This window comes from Puma concolor, chromosome C1 (genome assembly GCF_028749965.1).
Source record: "Puma concolor isolate L17-30 chromosome C1, mPumCon1.1.hap2, whole genome shotgun sequence".
Lineage (NCBI taxonomy): Eukaryota > Metazoa > Chordata > Mammalia > Carnivora > Felidae > Puma > Puma concolor.
Genome location: NC_141674.1, coordinates 1,536,922 through 1,551,472, shown reverse-complemented (window position 1 = coordinate 1,551,472; position 14,551 = coordinate 1,536,922). Strand labels below are relative to the sequence as shown.

At 61.5% G+C, this 14,551-nt stretch overlaps 1 long non-coding RNA gene across 1 annotated transcript; it reads left to right on the top strand.

Annotated features, from left to right (window-relative positions):
- The first annotated feature begins 8,534 nt into the window (after window positions 1-8,534).
- Window positions 8,535-13,656, top strand: LOC147577716 (uncharacterized). Its single transcript, XR_015254377.1, has 3 exons — window positions 8,535-9,616; window positions 10,754-10,862; window positions 11,413-13,656. It is a non-coding gene; the product is annotated as an uncharacterized LOC147577716 (long non-coding RNA).
- Window positions 13,657-14,551: the final 895 nt, after the last annotated feature.

Below are 14,551 nucleotides of genomic sequence, written 5' to 3'. Positions count from 1 at the left end.
TATTGGGAGCGGGCCCTGCGGCCCAGGGGTTAGGGTGTCCCTGCTAAGGCCCTCTGGGGCCAGCCTGGGCATGCTCCCTGCCTCGGTTTACTCTCTTGAGCAGCGGGCGCGATCCCGGCACCGGTTGCGTGGCCGCGGGTCTGCCCCACGTCAGACCAGGCCAGGGAGCTAGAGGTCGGGGGGCCTCAGACTCGCGGCCTGGGGTCGGGGCTCCCAGGGCCTGTCAGACGCCATCCCCCAACACTTGCGGGGAAAACGCACACGGCAATTTATTAGCCCAACGCTGCGTCTCCCTTGATTTCTAAACCCACGTGTATTTATAAAGGAAATTTAATCAGGTTGTTTTTAATTCTCTCACACTTAACTCATCAAAGTGCTATTTGGTAGGAGTGGGAGCCGACGAAGCCCACGCACCCCCGGGCCGCCCCGGGGGGACACTCGCTCCCCAGGACTGCCTCCTTCCCCACGTCCGGGGCGCAGTCCCAGGGATGGGGCGCCGGCCCTTCGTGGCCAGCACGAGCTCCTCTGCCCCGTGAGAATATGGGGAGCTTAGAAACGGGCTCCTGCACCCCAAGTGCAGCCCGAGGCCAGGTGGCCTGAGGACACATGCAGGACGTGGTGGAGCCCCCAGCAGACCGGGCCCAGGCGGCGGGCACCTCTGCCGTCCGCGGATGGCCATTGCTGCGGGGACAGCCCGCTGCCCCGGCCGCCAGCCCCGGAGCCTACTCTGGGAAGCTTGTCGGAGTTCTGCCTGGCTTGACCCGTCTTCTGCAGAGACAGAGATAGGTCCAGCTGGCCGTGCTGATGGGGAGGGGACAGCAGGGGACACCTATAAATGACGGAGAAAGAGCCACCCTCCTGGAGACAGCAGGCACCAACACATCCGTCCCACCGAGGCAGCCGCAAAGCTGCCAGAAATGGGGCATGAAGTGCTCGCAAGGCAGGCGGGGCTCCTGGCGGCTGATGGGCCCGCGGAACCGGGGAACCAGCCCCCGGGACTGGTGTGAGGGCATCGGGGCAAGGAGGGCCAGGCAGCCAGACCCCCAGCCGAGCAGCCGAGCGGCCGCGGGAGGGTAGGAGCAGCTCACACAGCCCATCCCTCCTCCCAGACACCCCTCGGGAATCAGGCCCTATACACACATCCGCAGACTCACAACACTCAACAGGCTCTCTCGACGCGCAGAGCCCAGAGCTCGGGGCACCTGCCTCCCACCCGAGCTGTCCCACCCTCCCCACAATCGGCTGGGACAGCTATGCAATTTTGGGGGGGGGTTCCACCTCCAGAAGCTCCCAGCCCCTTCCACACCCCGGGAGCCTGCCGATCACTCTGTCCACTCCTAGGCTGGCCCCCTGCCTTCCTTGTCCAGCACAAGGGGAGTCGAGTACGTGTGGGAGGCCACGAGTCTCCCCCACCCAACCCACCCTCCCCTCTTCTCCCCTACCCGGGGCCTCTCCTGGGTAGGGCCTGGGGACCCGAGGTCAACTTGGCTTGGTCCTGCCTGGGGGTAGGGTCTCAGTCCAGCGGGGAGATGACCAGTGGCCTGGCAGTCCTGGCCCAGCGTGGCCAGCGCCCGGACGGACAGACCCAGAGGGCTCGGGAGGAAGAGGTCCCCGCATGCACCTGGCGAGGGGTCTGGCAGGGCGAAAGGGAGGCCAGGAGGGGTTGGTGGCTTGGCCGTCCCTGCGGTGCGTGCCATCCAGCCAGGCAGTACGTTCCAGGCTGGGCAGCCAACGTGAACAAAGCTGGAGGGGACAGGAGTGTCTCAGGACTAGAAGACAAGCACAGGACCTGGATGATAGGTGTCGCCCTGAGAGAAACAGATGGCCCCTGAGCTGGCGGTGGGGCCTAAGAGGGGTGGGGGCCAGGGGCGGGCTTTAAGAGCTCAGGGGAGCTCGGAGCCCCTCAGAAACCGAGAGCCTTCCAGAGCACAGAAACTGCCTGTCCAGCAGGCTGGCTTCTGGGTTTGTTATCTGATTTTTCTGACTTAAGGGAGGCCCTTCGGAGGGAAGGCCAGCCCCCAGGTGCTAATCCAAACGGGCTGTGTTCAGCCCTGGGGGCAGTGGAGGCAGCGTCTGACCTGAGGGGCTAGGGGGCGAGGACAGGAAAACCATCAACCACCCCCAGGGCTGCCCAGATCGCTGGCCCCGTGCCGGTTCAGGTGGGCGTCCAGGCCCCCGGAGCCTTCTTGCCCCGAGACCCAGAGGCTCCTCCCCACGAAAGCAAGGGTACCAGGTCACCCCAAAAGCCACCCCACCTCGGCCGTTACGCAGCTGGCCTTGATCCAGCCTCCAGGGCCTGTGTCTGGGCCCCTGAGAGGGACGGTGGGCAGCTCCAGCCAGGTCACCTGGCCGCTGGGACCCGGTGGGCCGCCGTCCGTGGCCAGCCCGTCCCGAGGGGCGAGGGCAGGAGGTGGCCGAGGAGCCAACAGTCAATGGCCTTTTTATTCCATTTGATTTCACCTCCTCTGAGTGTGGGCCCCTCCCTCCCTAATAGAATTACTCTTATCTGCAAGTGATTTAAACTCTAAGGTTTACTGAAGATTTAAAGAGTGTGAACACAGTTGGAATGTTTTAAACTAACAGTACAAGTTGCATTTTAAGAAAATAATTAACTCCCAGGGGAGGTGTGGGTTTTGGAGCAATGACAGACTTCCAAGGCTGCCTTCCCTATATGGGGTTTCCAAATAATAAAATATCTTTGATTCCCTGCTGATGTCAGACGAGAACCTGTTAGTGAGCAAGCAAACTGTCATTTTTTTTTAAGAGGGCCCATTAGCGTCTTAAAGACGCAGGCCGAGCCCATCGAGGAGGGCGAAGGGTCTGCTTGGAGAATCGCTCACCTGCGGGTCTGTCCCCCCCGCCGCTCCAGGCCCCCCTGTGGGCGCACAGAGGGCCGTGTCCCCCTCCAGGAGGCCGGGCGGTGCCTAGGGAGTCTGGGCGCCCCTCGGGCTGCAGCACCAGCCCCCCACCTGGGCACAGAGGCAGTGCCCGCCGCCCGGGCCTCCAGGGTCTTCCTGCCGGCGGTGTGGGAGCTTGAGCACCGAGGCCCTCGGGGACCCACACCTGGCTCTGCGCTCGGCCACCGTCCCGCGAGGACGCCGTGGGAGGTGTTTTCATCGTATCTCATTTGCTGCTCGCAAAACCTCCAGGGGGGCGCCTTCCCCGTGTCCCTGATGGCACGAGGCTTAGTGCTGCCGAGGGCCTGACGCTGCTCGGGAACCGGGAAGCCTCGTCTGCGGAGCCCGTCTGGGCTCCCTCAGTGGCCGGTCCCTCCCCGCGCCTGGGGTCAGGTTACAGGTCAGCCGAGTGCGGTCTCAGGGCAGCCGGGGTCTCACGTGGTGGAGGCGGGCTGGACGACTGGGGAGGGGGCCTCCCTGTGCCAACTGCCTCCTGGCCCCGGGGCCCGGTCACCACTTTTTGCCCCATATTCCGGCGGCAGCTCACACGGTCCGCCCACCGGCCACGCCCAGGGTCACAGTGCCCGGGATCCGGTGAACGGTGCCCGCCGTGCCAGCTTGGCGTTGGGCTCCGTGCCTCCACCTGGGCGGGGCCACGTGTTGTTGCCACCACTGCTGAAAGCCTGGGTCCCGTCGAGTCTTCCTCTCCGGCTGGGGACGGAGCTCTGTCCACCGCCTCCGACGACAGCCTGGGAGAACAGCCCTCTCCCTGCAGGGGATGAGGAGGGGACACACATGCTCTCTGTGCAGTCCGGACCCTCCCCCCACACCCGCCACGATCCCGCCTGTCCCTGGACCACCTCTGGAGGATGCCGTCGAGGGGGGAGGCATTCCAGAGAGCTCTGTGGCCCCCCACGCAGCTCGCGGCGCTCCACCCCCTCACGGGAGTGGCTCCTGGGGGCACCCGTCTGGAGGGATTCCCCGTCCTCCTGCCCCCACTCCCCACCAAGCCTCCGAAGCGGGCCTGTCCGGCCCTCTGCCAGGAAGGGGGTGGCGGCTCGGAGGCTGACGCTGGCCATTTGTCCGGTGTCCTGACACTTTCCCACAAGCCTCTGCCCCCCTCAGGAATAGCTCTTTCTGGTAATTTACTTGCAAAACATTTGGCCATTAACACCCAAGCAAGAGTGGACGGCAGGTCACGGACGATTAAACTCCCCACACCTGGGTCCCCCGTCGGCCTGGTAACCGCCGCCCGGGGGGGGGGGCCGGCGAAGGCTGCGTGTGCTGTGTCAGCCGAGCCCCAGGCAAGCGAGGGTCACCCTCCCACCGTCCTCCTCCCGGCCAGCAGAGTGGCCTCATCCCCGCTTCCTGTGGGGAGGACCTCTGGGGTGTGGCGGTGAGGCCTGGCTCAGGTCGGCCTTTCTGGAAGGACGGTGGCCACGGACACCGAGAGCCTCTGGGAACGGTGGCCATGCAGGCCTGCTTCCCATGAGCGTGTCCCCTAACGAGGACCCGCACGGCCGAGCTCCCAGCCAGCCCCTGCGAACCCACCTGCTCCCCGGGGTCGATCGCCGCCCCGCTAAATTTGCATGCTTGCTTTACAGGTAAGAGACCTCAGGGGGAGGGATGGGGCGGGGAGCCCGGCCCTGACTTTCCCCTCACTGGGGCTCAGTCCCCAAATGGGTAGGAGGGTCCCCACCCGCCCCCTGGCTGCTCTGCTGGGAGGGGCCGCTCTGCGGGGCCGTGGACAGCACGGTGCTCACCTGGGCAGGAGGTCAGGAGGCCCAGGAACCCACAACTCCAACCCCACCCACCCAGCTGGTGGGTCCAGGTCCCCTGCCGGTCCCAGGAGAGACCCCCTTCCTGTGTGGCCACCTGTGAGCTTTTGTGCTGAGTCTTTGGGGCCTCCCAGGAGGCCTTCATTTCTGGGCATCTGAAGGATGAGTAGGTGCTGATCCGGCCGTGGGGATGAGGGTGTGAGTGCTCCTCTCCGGGCCCCCAGCCCCTCAGTGCTGGGGGCGCACAGGAGGGGAAGGTGGAGGCTCCTGGCGGCTGGGAGCCCTAGACACGTCCTCCCCATGAAGGAGGGGGGCCCAGGCAGCCCCTTCCCAGCCGCACAGCGGTGGCCACGACCGTCCAAAGTCGAGTTCAGTCTCCCATGCGTGGCGGGAGAGACAGGTGCTCTGGGTCCGGCCTGACTCCGAACCGGCACCTCCTACCCCTCAGACCTGCCTCCAAACCAGCCCCACTGGAGACCCCGGCCGCCAGGTTGTGCAAAGCAGGGCTTCAGAGACAGGTGCACGAGCAGGTGCGTGTTTGTGTCTGTGTGTCTGCGCGGGGGGCACGGCCTCACGCAGGCACAGACGGGGTGGGGTGCAGAGCCGTAATCGGCACCGCGTGGGGAGGGGCGGGAGGTGGGGGCGGAGCCCTAGAGACGGGGGCCCGGCCTGACGGACACACGGCACCGCGAGCCTGGGACCCCGAGGGATGGGGGTCGTTGGGCGCTGAGCGCCCTTTAGGGACCTCCCTCTTCACACGAGCCCTGGAGCGCGGAGCCGTCGAGTGACTGACTCACGGTCACGCAGCTGGGAGGGGCAGACATCATCTCTATCGACCCTCAGCTGAGGCCACACTGCCTTCTGGTGAGGCCAAGGTCGGGCCACCACACCGTGTCCCCCAAACCTTGAACCACCAGGGCTCAGAGACACCCGGGGATGCGAGGACTCACCGGGCAGGCTGCTTTTGGTGGCGGTCCTTGTGCGGCCCCCCGCCCCGCCCTCAGGGAGTTCAGGGTCAAGAGGGCAGGAGTTTCACCCCCAGGAAGGCTTGAGGCCCAGTCGGGCCTACCCCCGGCTGCAGTCTCTTCTGGGAAAGGCCCCACCGGGAGATGGGGAAACCGAGGCTCGGAGAGCCTTAATTAGGACCCTTGTGATTGATTGCAAGTGACAGATTCCAACCCAAACTGGTGCTGCTGGTGCCCGCGGCGGAGGGTGCTGGTGCCGTTCTGGCTCCTGGCGCGACTCGTGGGCTTACTCGGCTCGGGCAGCGAGACAGTGGCCTTCCTGTGACTCCGCCCAGGTCTCAGGCCTGAGGATTTGCCAGGCCTGCGAAACCCAGGGTGCTGCTCAGGTCAAGGCTGTGTCTGGGAGGTGGGGGCCTGGGGCAGACGCTCCTCCTCCCCCTCCTCCCCTTCCCCCTCCTCCCATTCCGCCTCCTCCCACCCTCCTCCTCCTTCCCCCTCCCTCTCCCCCTTCTCCCCTCCTCCTCCTGCCTCCCCCTCCTTCCCTCCCTCCTCCTTCTCTCCCTCCTCCTTCTCTCCCTCCTCCTTCTCTCCCTCCTCCTGCCTCCCCCTCCTTCCTCCCTCCTCCTGCCTCCCCCTCCTCCTTCTCTCCCTCCCCCTCTCCCTCCCCCATCTCCCCCTCCTTCCTCCCTCCTCCTCCTCCCCCCTCCTCCCCCTCTCCCCCCTCCTTCTCCCTCCCTCCTCCCCTCATCCTACTTCTCCCTCCTCCCCTCCCCTTCCCTCCTCCTCTTCCTCACAGGGCTCCTAGGGCCTGTCACCAGATGGGAAAGAATGCCGGGGGAGGTCAAGGTCACACCCTGAAGCCCCAGGCCTTCCAGTTCACAGGCCAGGAGCCTGGCTGAGAACCCTCCTGCCTCCTGCCTCCCCCACCCCCAACCCCCTGCGCGCCAAACAGCCCCGGAGCCAGGAGGAGCCCAATAACAGGGCAGCCGACCAGGGGCAGCTCAGCGGACCACAGGGTGGGCATCTGCCGGCCCAGCGTGGACCCAGCCTCGGGGCCCGGCCGGACGGCGACGCATTGACACGGCCACCTCGGAGAAGGGGCAGAGGTGTGGGGGAGGTCAGGGTCCCAGGCCTCAGTCTGCAGGAAAAGCCCCACCCCCTCCACCCCCGGTGTCCCCCCCACACCAAAGGGGTTTATGAAGACCTGTGCAGTGCACCAGAAAAATACCCCTATCATTAAGGGATTTAACAACAGCTTTGCCCAATATTGGGGATCTGTTATGTCTCTTATTACACGCTTTAACAAGCACATTTCTCCGAGACGCAGCCCCGCGTGAGGGCCGTCCTCTCCCTCTGCCTCGTGTGACTTTCATTAGAAGGCGTTTTATAAAGCCACGGATCACAGATGCACGCCCAGCCCGCAGCCTTGGCTGGCCGGGGCCTGGTGTCGTGGGCTGGGTGGCCGGGGTGTGCCCGCGGGTCTGTCTGCCTGTTTCTGTGGGTGCAGAGAGGAACCCCTGTACTCAGACCGCACCCCTCCTGACACTCCCGGCCAGGAGCACGACTCAGGCACGGACCCCAGACTGGAGTCGGGCTTCCTGCCCCTTCTGCGACGTGATCCCAGATGAGCCTCGGGCCTCCTGAGCCTCAGCGTCCCCATGTGTGACTTGGGCATCTGAGCAGACAAATGACTTCCAGCATATCTCAGCAGTAGGACTCTGTTTGCACACAAACCATCAAATAGCGGAAAAGCAAATTTAAAAAGGCGGAAATGAAGCTGATTCTGCAGAAGCAAATCTCGGCCACCCTGCTCCTTACCCCCAGGAGGCCGCTGGATTGCCACCAAATGCCTGGGGTCTTTGGAGCACAGCTTAGGATGCTGGCTGGTGGCTGAGGACTGTGATGTCCCCAGCTCCAGGGCCTGAGGCCCTAGCATTGCGCTGACCGTGCCCACGGAACGACAGCCCTGCCCTGAGCCACAGCCCTGCAGGCCCAGCCAGCTCGCCCCCCACCCCGGGGCCCCCGGGGCAGGCCACGCACAGGGGCGGCGGCAGGAAGAGTAGGTAATTCCAGAGCCAAGCCCTGACTTCCGACATGCACACCCCTCCCGACGCTGAAATGCGTCTTCTGAGCTCTCTGCTCCGAGCTGCCCTTCCCGGCCCTTGGAGCACGTGCTCAGGCCATGGCCGCGGCCTCAGAAGCTGGCGTATAAAAGGGGAAAGCACAGGCTCCCTGAGGGCAGCTGGAGGCGAGCCGACCTGTAGCTGAGACCAATTCCTGCCAAGAAACTTCCAGACAAGCAAGATGTGCGCTGGGAAGGATCCAGGTGAACAGGCCGATGGTGGACGGGGAGACCCCTGCCCTCTGGTTCCCTGGCCAGAGCCCCCCGGCACACTGACAATGGGTCGCCCAGGCCCAGGATGACTGCAGCCTCCCTCCGGGCTCCCAGAGGCCCTCCACACGGCCAGGCTCCTCCTCCAGCATCCACACACTGACGCCTTCTCCGGACTTCTGGAGCCCCATCTACACCACAATGGCAAGGGGCCAGAGCGGGGTCCGCTGGTCTCTGACTCCCCTGCCCCTGGCAGAGGGCTGGCTCTGAAGAGGTTTGTAAACAGTCAGCTCCAAAGAAGCTCAAAGAAGTCAGTGGTGGGGCCAGGACCAGGGCCAGAGCCGGTGCGGGAAGGGGCAGGTGAGGCCCCTGGCCTCCGGGGGTCAGGATCGGGAGCTCACCGCTTGCTCCCTTATTCTGGAAGGATCCCTGGGTATGAGAACCTTCCCCGAGGTCACCCGGGTCCTCCCTCCCTTTCCCAGACAGATGCCCTCAGGACAGGGACGTGTGGAAGCCGGGACAGAGCAGCGGACACGGCCCCAGCTGTGACAAGCTCCCCCCCCACATCCCCCCCCCCGAAACGAGCGAAGGCATAAATAAATAATAAGCCCTGCCGATCGCGCACCGCTTCCCAGATAGGGCTGGGCACGGCCCGGCGATTACGCCCACAATACCTCGCATTCATTACGCCCCTTAAAAACGGTGTGCTGTGTCTGGGAAACAGGAAGTGGCCGTCAGTCTCCCGTGTAAAAGCCATCTGAAGCCCGTGGACCAGGCATGTTCTCAATCAGGAAGCAGGCAGTAAATAAACATTTACGTCCCGCGGCCGCGCGCACCCGCCTGCCCCCAGGCTACAAAGGGGCACGGAGAGCGGAAATTTGTTTAGTCCTATAAAAGCACAGGCCATATATCAATAGATGGTTAAAAATGGAAACGTGGCCGGCTAATGGACGGTATTGATTTTAATAAGCGTTAAGTACATGCAGCTCGCAGATAAGGGCCGCTGGGCCATCCCTCCGCGCTCTGGGAAAGTGACTCATGCGGCGGAAAAAAAAAAAAAAATCCTCTTTTCCAAATTGAAACTTTCACCCGGCGTATTGGGGTCTGGGGGAGTGGTTTCCAAATCGGCATCTATCCCGGAATATCGAGCGTGACGCGGGTGATATATGGAAGCGTTTCTGCCGCGAGGTCAAGCACGTCGCGCTCAAAACAGTAGCGGCACGGGCTCGCGGGCGCCTTGGTGGCAGGGCCACGGCCGGGCCCCCGCGGGGCGTCCGAGCGCACCAGCGCCCGCTCCAGGCTGCCGAGACGCCCCCGGGAACCCCGCGTCACCCTGTTTGTTCTGCTTCCTCCCACCCGGTCACGCTGGGCTCCCCACCTGCCGGGTGTCCACAGTACCCGGGCCCTGAGAGACGGGGCCGCGGGGCCAGACGTCCACCCAGAGCATCAGGTGCCTGCCTGGGACCAAAGCTCCTACCTCGGAGGAAGTCGCAGCTCCGTGACAATGACCAGACGGCCGTTCTCCAGACGGGAGCTGGTAGCGGCCGGCTGGGGTCAGGCGTGAGGGTCACACTGGTCCCTGGGCCGGGAAAGGCCCGACCAAGTGGCAGAATGTCCTCACAGACATCCACTTGGAATCTTCTGGTAAGTGATTTGCTCTGTCACCCGCTTTCCCGGAGAGTGTTTGGCCTCCAGGCCCCTTACAAATCGTTTCCCTTTGAGTGGAAAACCAGATTCTACCCACATCTCAGCTCCCAAGTGGGTGAGTTGCTCTGATCAAGGATTTCTTCTCCTTTTAACAGACAAGGAGGGAGATTCCTTATCACACTCCACCACTTGGTCCGTCCTGGCAAAGCAGTGAGGGTAGAGCTCACGGTGCAAGACGGGGGACGGGTTCAGAGGGCGGTGGCCCCGAGGGGCAGGTTTTCTCAAACAACTGGAAGCTGGGGGTGCGGACACATTTATAGCAAATGAGGAGATGAGGCGTCAATATGTGTGCCAAGCCAGGGACCCCCAAGGAGGCATGGGTCAGGCTGCGGGTGAGACGGGGGACAGGAACGTCAACAGTGGCCTGGGGGCTGCTGCGAGGGTCCCGGGCAAGCAACAAAAGACACAGTAGCAAGAAAGACCTATAGGTCGAAAGAGGAGGGCCTGGTGTGGACAGGGGTGTCTTGGGCCACCGTGACAAATACCACAAACTAGAAATCTCTTCTCTCGTAACCCTAGAGGCCAGAAGTCCAAAATCAAGGTGTCGGCAAGGCCCTACTCCCTTTAAAGATGCTAGGGGAGGCTCCCTCTGTCTTTACACAGCGTCTCCTATATGTGCCTCCTCGGTGGGTCTGAATTAATTTCCCTCTTATAAAAACACCAGTCATTGGATTAAGGCCCATCCTAAGCCAGCGTAGCCTCATCGTAATTGGATTACACCTGCAAAGACCCTATTTGCAAGTAAGGCCGCCTTCTTAGCTTCCAGCGGACATGAATTTGGAAGGATGCTATTCAACCCATTACAGGAGGTCAAAGCAGTCTCCGAGGGGGGCGACTCCTTCCATCTTTCATTCCCGAGATGCGCAGTTCCCCTCATCTCTCCGGGGCCCCTCCACTCACTTTGGCCTCTCCAAGCACCTAGCGGCATCTTAGTACAGGCTCAGACCTCCCATCCTCGAAGCATCTTCTTACTCCTCAACTGCAGGTCTGGCTTAATATCCACTCGCCAAAAAGGCCTCCTCCCTGCCACCCTCCAGAACCTCCTATTCATTTTCCCTATCTCTCTCACCACAGCTTGTCATGGTAGATAAGGTTGCTCCTGTTCCTGCAACACAGGAGTTCCACAAAGGCACGGTCTTACCTGTTTGTTGGCCACCATATACCTGAGTCAACATGGCAGTTGGTAAATGACCACTCGGGAGATAATCAATGAATGAATGTGTATGTGGATGATGGATGGATGGGTGGATGGATGGATGGAATGATGGGTGGAAGGAAGGAAGGATGGATGGATGGATGGATAGATGGATGGAAGGAAGGATGGATGGATGGATGGATGGATGGATGGATGGATAGATGGATGGATGGATAGATGGATGGAAGGAAGGATGGATGGATGGATGGATGGATGGATGGATGAATGGATGGATGGATGGATAGATGGATGGATGGATGGATGGATGGATGGATGGATGGAAGGATGGATGGAATGATGGGTGGAAGGAAGGAAGGAAGGAAGGATGGGTGGATGGATGGATGGATGGATGGATAGATGGATGGAAGGAAGGATGGATGCATGGATGGATGGATAGATGGATGGATGGATGGATAGATGGATGGATGGATGGATAGGTGGGTGGTGGGTGGATGGATGATGAATGGATGGATGGATGAGTGGATGGATGGATGGGCGTATGAGTGAATAAATGCCTTACTCGATGTTGTGTCTTCAGGTCTAGCACAGGTCACTGAACATGGAAGGTGTTCAGGGAATGGGTGAGTGATAGAGAACATGAAAGAAGGAAGAAACACAAGTAAGTAAAAAGGGTTTGAGCCATCAGGTCATGGTTACAGAAGTAAACATGAGGCACCATGCCCCCACCCCTGCTTCCTCACATTGGTGCGGGCACACCTTCACAGAGCTGGGCACATCGCAGGCCTCAGACACTGGCTGCCTGAGCAAGTTCATGAAAGATGCCCTGTTTTCGCTTTGCTCCAAGGCCATGGTACAGGTGCAGTCCCTGCCCTATAAGGTACACTTTTTGGGTTTTGCCCTAAGACCTCCTCTTCTCCACAAGTCAGTGCAGTTTTCCTGTCAAAGAGCCAAAATGGGAGCGGTCGAGGCTTTGTGGGCCTGACCACCTTACCTCTGCTGCTGTAATGTGAAAACAGCCATGGAGAACACATGAGCGGGTGTGGCTCTGTTTGTATAAAACTTCATTTACGGACACCAAAACACGGATTTCAGGTAACGTACTCACGTCATGAAGTATGGCTCTGTTTGCTTTCCATTTCCAGCCATTTAGAAATATAAAAACCACTCTTAGCTCGCAGTCCCTTCTGACTCAGATGGCAGGCCAGACTCGGTCTGTAGAATGTAATCTGCCAACCCCTTTCCGGGGGTAGGGTCCCTCCCTCGCCCCTAATATGCACATTTAGTGCATAAATGTGTACTATTCCATAAGTGACTTTCAGCATTTGGTAGATCGTGGCCACGTTTCCCCTTCGCCTTTCCTGACCGACGTGCCGATCACGTGTCTGTGGGGTTCAGTCAGCAAACGCCGCAGTGATGCCATGGAACGGACCTCCCCGGGTCAGGCTGTCCCAAAACAGACCCGACCTTCACCCCCACGGTCAGGCCAGCGTGGGCCGGCTGCCCCACGGAGGGGCCGGGGCAGGACGGCGTGGCCTCCAGGTGAGCTCTCGTCCAGGGCGCCTGCCCTACGGACAAGAGGCCGCTGTCACACCGTGTCACCCACACCTACAGAAGTCCCAGGGCCCAGCCCAAAGCTCACAGCAGCTCGCCACCCCAGCCACCCTGAAGGGGGTGAGTGTTTGCTGAGCAACAGTCCAAACTATCACATATGTTCTTGTTACTTTCCCTAAATGACTATTAATTCCATTAATAGCCCACGGGCTCTGCAGGGCCGGGGTTGCGTTTGCGCTGTTGGCCTCCAGAAAGCACTGAGCAAATATTTGTTTGACAAGAAAGGGACACCCAGCTGTCTATTATGCCATTTGCATGATATTATCGCCCCCGTCCTGGTTGTCCCCGGTGTCCCCTCAGGAGGAGTGACCAGCAGCTGTCCAGCCCCGGACGCCTGCACCAGGCTGCGGTTCCGGCCAGAACAAAACACCATGGACCAGGCAACCCGACACACGCACCCGCCGTCTCCTGGTCCCGGAGGCTGGAGGTCCAAAGCGAAGGCGTCGGCAGAGCTGGGCCCTCCTGACGCCTCTGTCCCTGGTGTCTGGATGACCATTCTCTCCCCGTGTCCTCACGAGGTCGGCCCTCTGTGTGTGTCTGTGTCCCCATCTCCTCTGCTTATAGGGACATCACTCACAACACAGCAGGGCCACCCTGCGGTCTCATGTTACCCTAACTACCTCTCTAAAGACCCTGCCTCCAAATGCAGTCACATTCAGGGGCCCTGGGGCACTAGGGCTCCCACAGATGAACCTGGGGGCGGGGGTCACAGTTCAGCCCAGAGCACGGGGCCTGCTGAGGAGGTGAGCTCTGTCCCCCAAGATGGGTGAAGGGCCCAGCCAGGTCTCCAGAATCCCCGCAGCCACCGAGGGTCCGCTGGGTCTTCTCAGCCTGTGGAATAAAGCGATCTCACCGTTTGGGGAGACCCGGGGAAGAGCTGGGGACCGAACGGGCCACTTTTTGCCGGTCACCCTCGTACTGCGTAACTTTTAAGACGCCAGCTGTCACCCCCACATTGAGTATTTGCATCTCTTGGCCGGCATGGTTGCTTGGAGGAGATGAACACTCACACGCCAACGCACGCAGGCCCGGCCAAGTTCAGAGGCAGCTCGAAGTGCCCTTAAAGACCTGCCCGGTCCAGGAGGGCGCCCGCAGCCCTGCCCTCCGTGAGGAGCGTTGCTGAGAAACAGGGACCAGGAAGGAAGACATTTGCCGAGCACACGGGGCCCAGATCGGATCCTCCCGACGCCCCACCAGAAGGAAGCTCCCCGCGTGCGCACAGGGGTGGGGGCGGGGACAGGGGTGGGGGAGGGATTACGCCTCACACTGCTGAAGCCTCGTTAAACGCCATTTGGCATAAAGTACGGCTTGTGTTTGGAAAGGTGTTGGTTGAAGCCGGATCTTTCTGGGCATCTCGTTTATACCAAACAGGGATGGCCTGGAGGACGGCTCGCAGGACGGGCAACCCCAGCGCCCCCACGGCTCCCTCGCTCGCCCTGCTGACCCCCTTCTCCTGATTCTGCCCCGACAAGCTGAGAATGAGGGGGCTGACTTCTGAATGTCCCCCAGCTCTGCTCAGACCCGGGACCCCGTGGGAAGCCTCGTGACCGATGGCACCAGAGGAGGATCCCAGGCGGGAAGGACGTCCCGGGCGCAGGCCTGCGTGGCTCACACGCCGTGGGTCCTCTCGAGGGTCCTCACTGTGTCCACTCCAGACCGGCCCAGGAACCACACAGCTGGGTCGGGTGGCTGCTGAGAAGGAAGTGGCATTTATTTGACCCCTACTGTGTACTTCCTAGCACTGAACTAGCCTTGTTGTTGCAATGATTCCGGGGGCAAGTGGTGTTCCTTTCCTCCCTGCCTTGGGTGTCCTGCTTAAAAGGCACAACCTGCCCACAGCCACCCAGCCAGGGAGGGCAGAGCCGGGGTGGCCCCGAGGGTCTGCCTCCACATGTTCCCTAGCACAGGGGAGGAGAGAGTTCCTGCAGGAACCCACATGTAAGGCTCCACTCACGGACAACCTACCAGAGACTCTGTCACCAGGCGGGGCTGCGAGGAATCGTGCTGTGCGGTCACCGGGGCCAACCTTGGAGAATCAGAGGTCCTCCCTTAAGGCTTGGTCAGGAAAGCAGGGTTCGCGGCTTTACAATTGTAGGTATAAAATT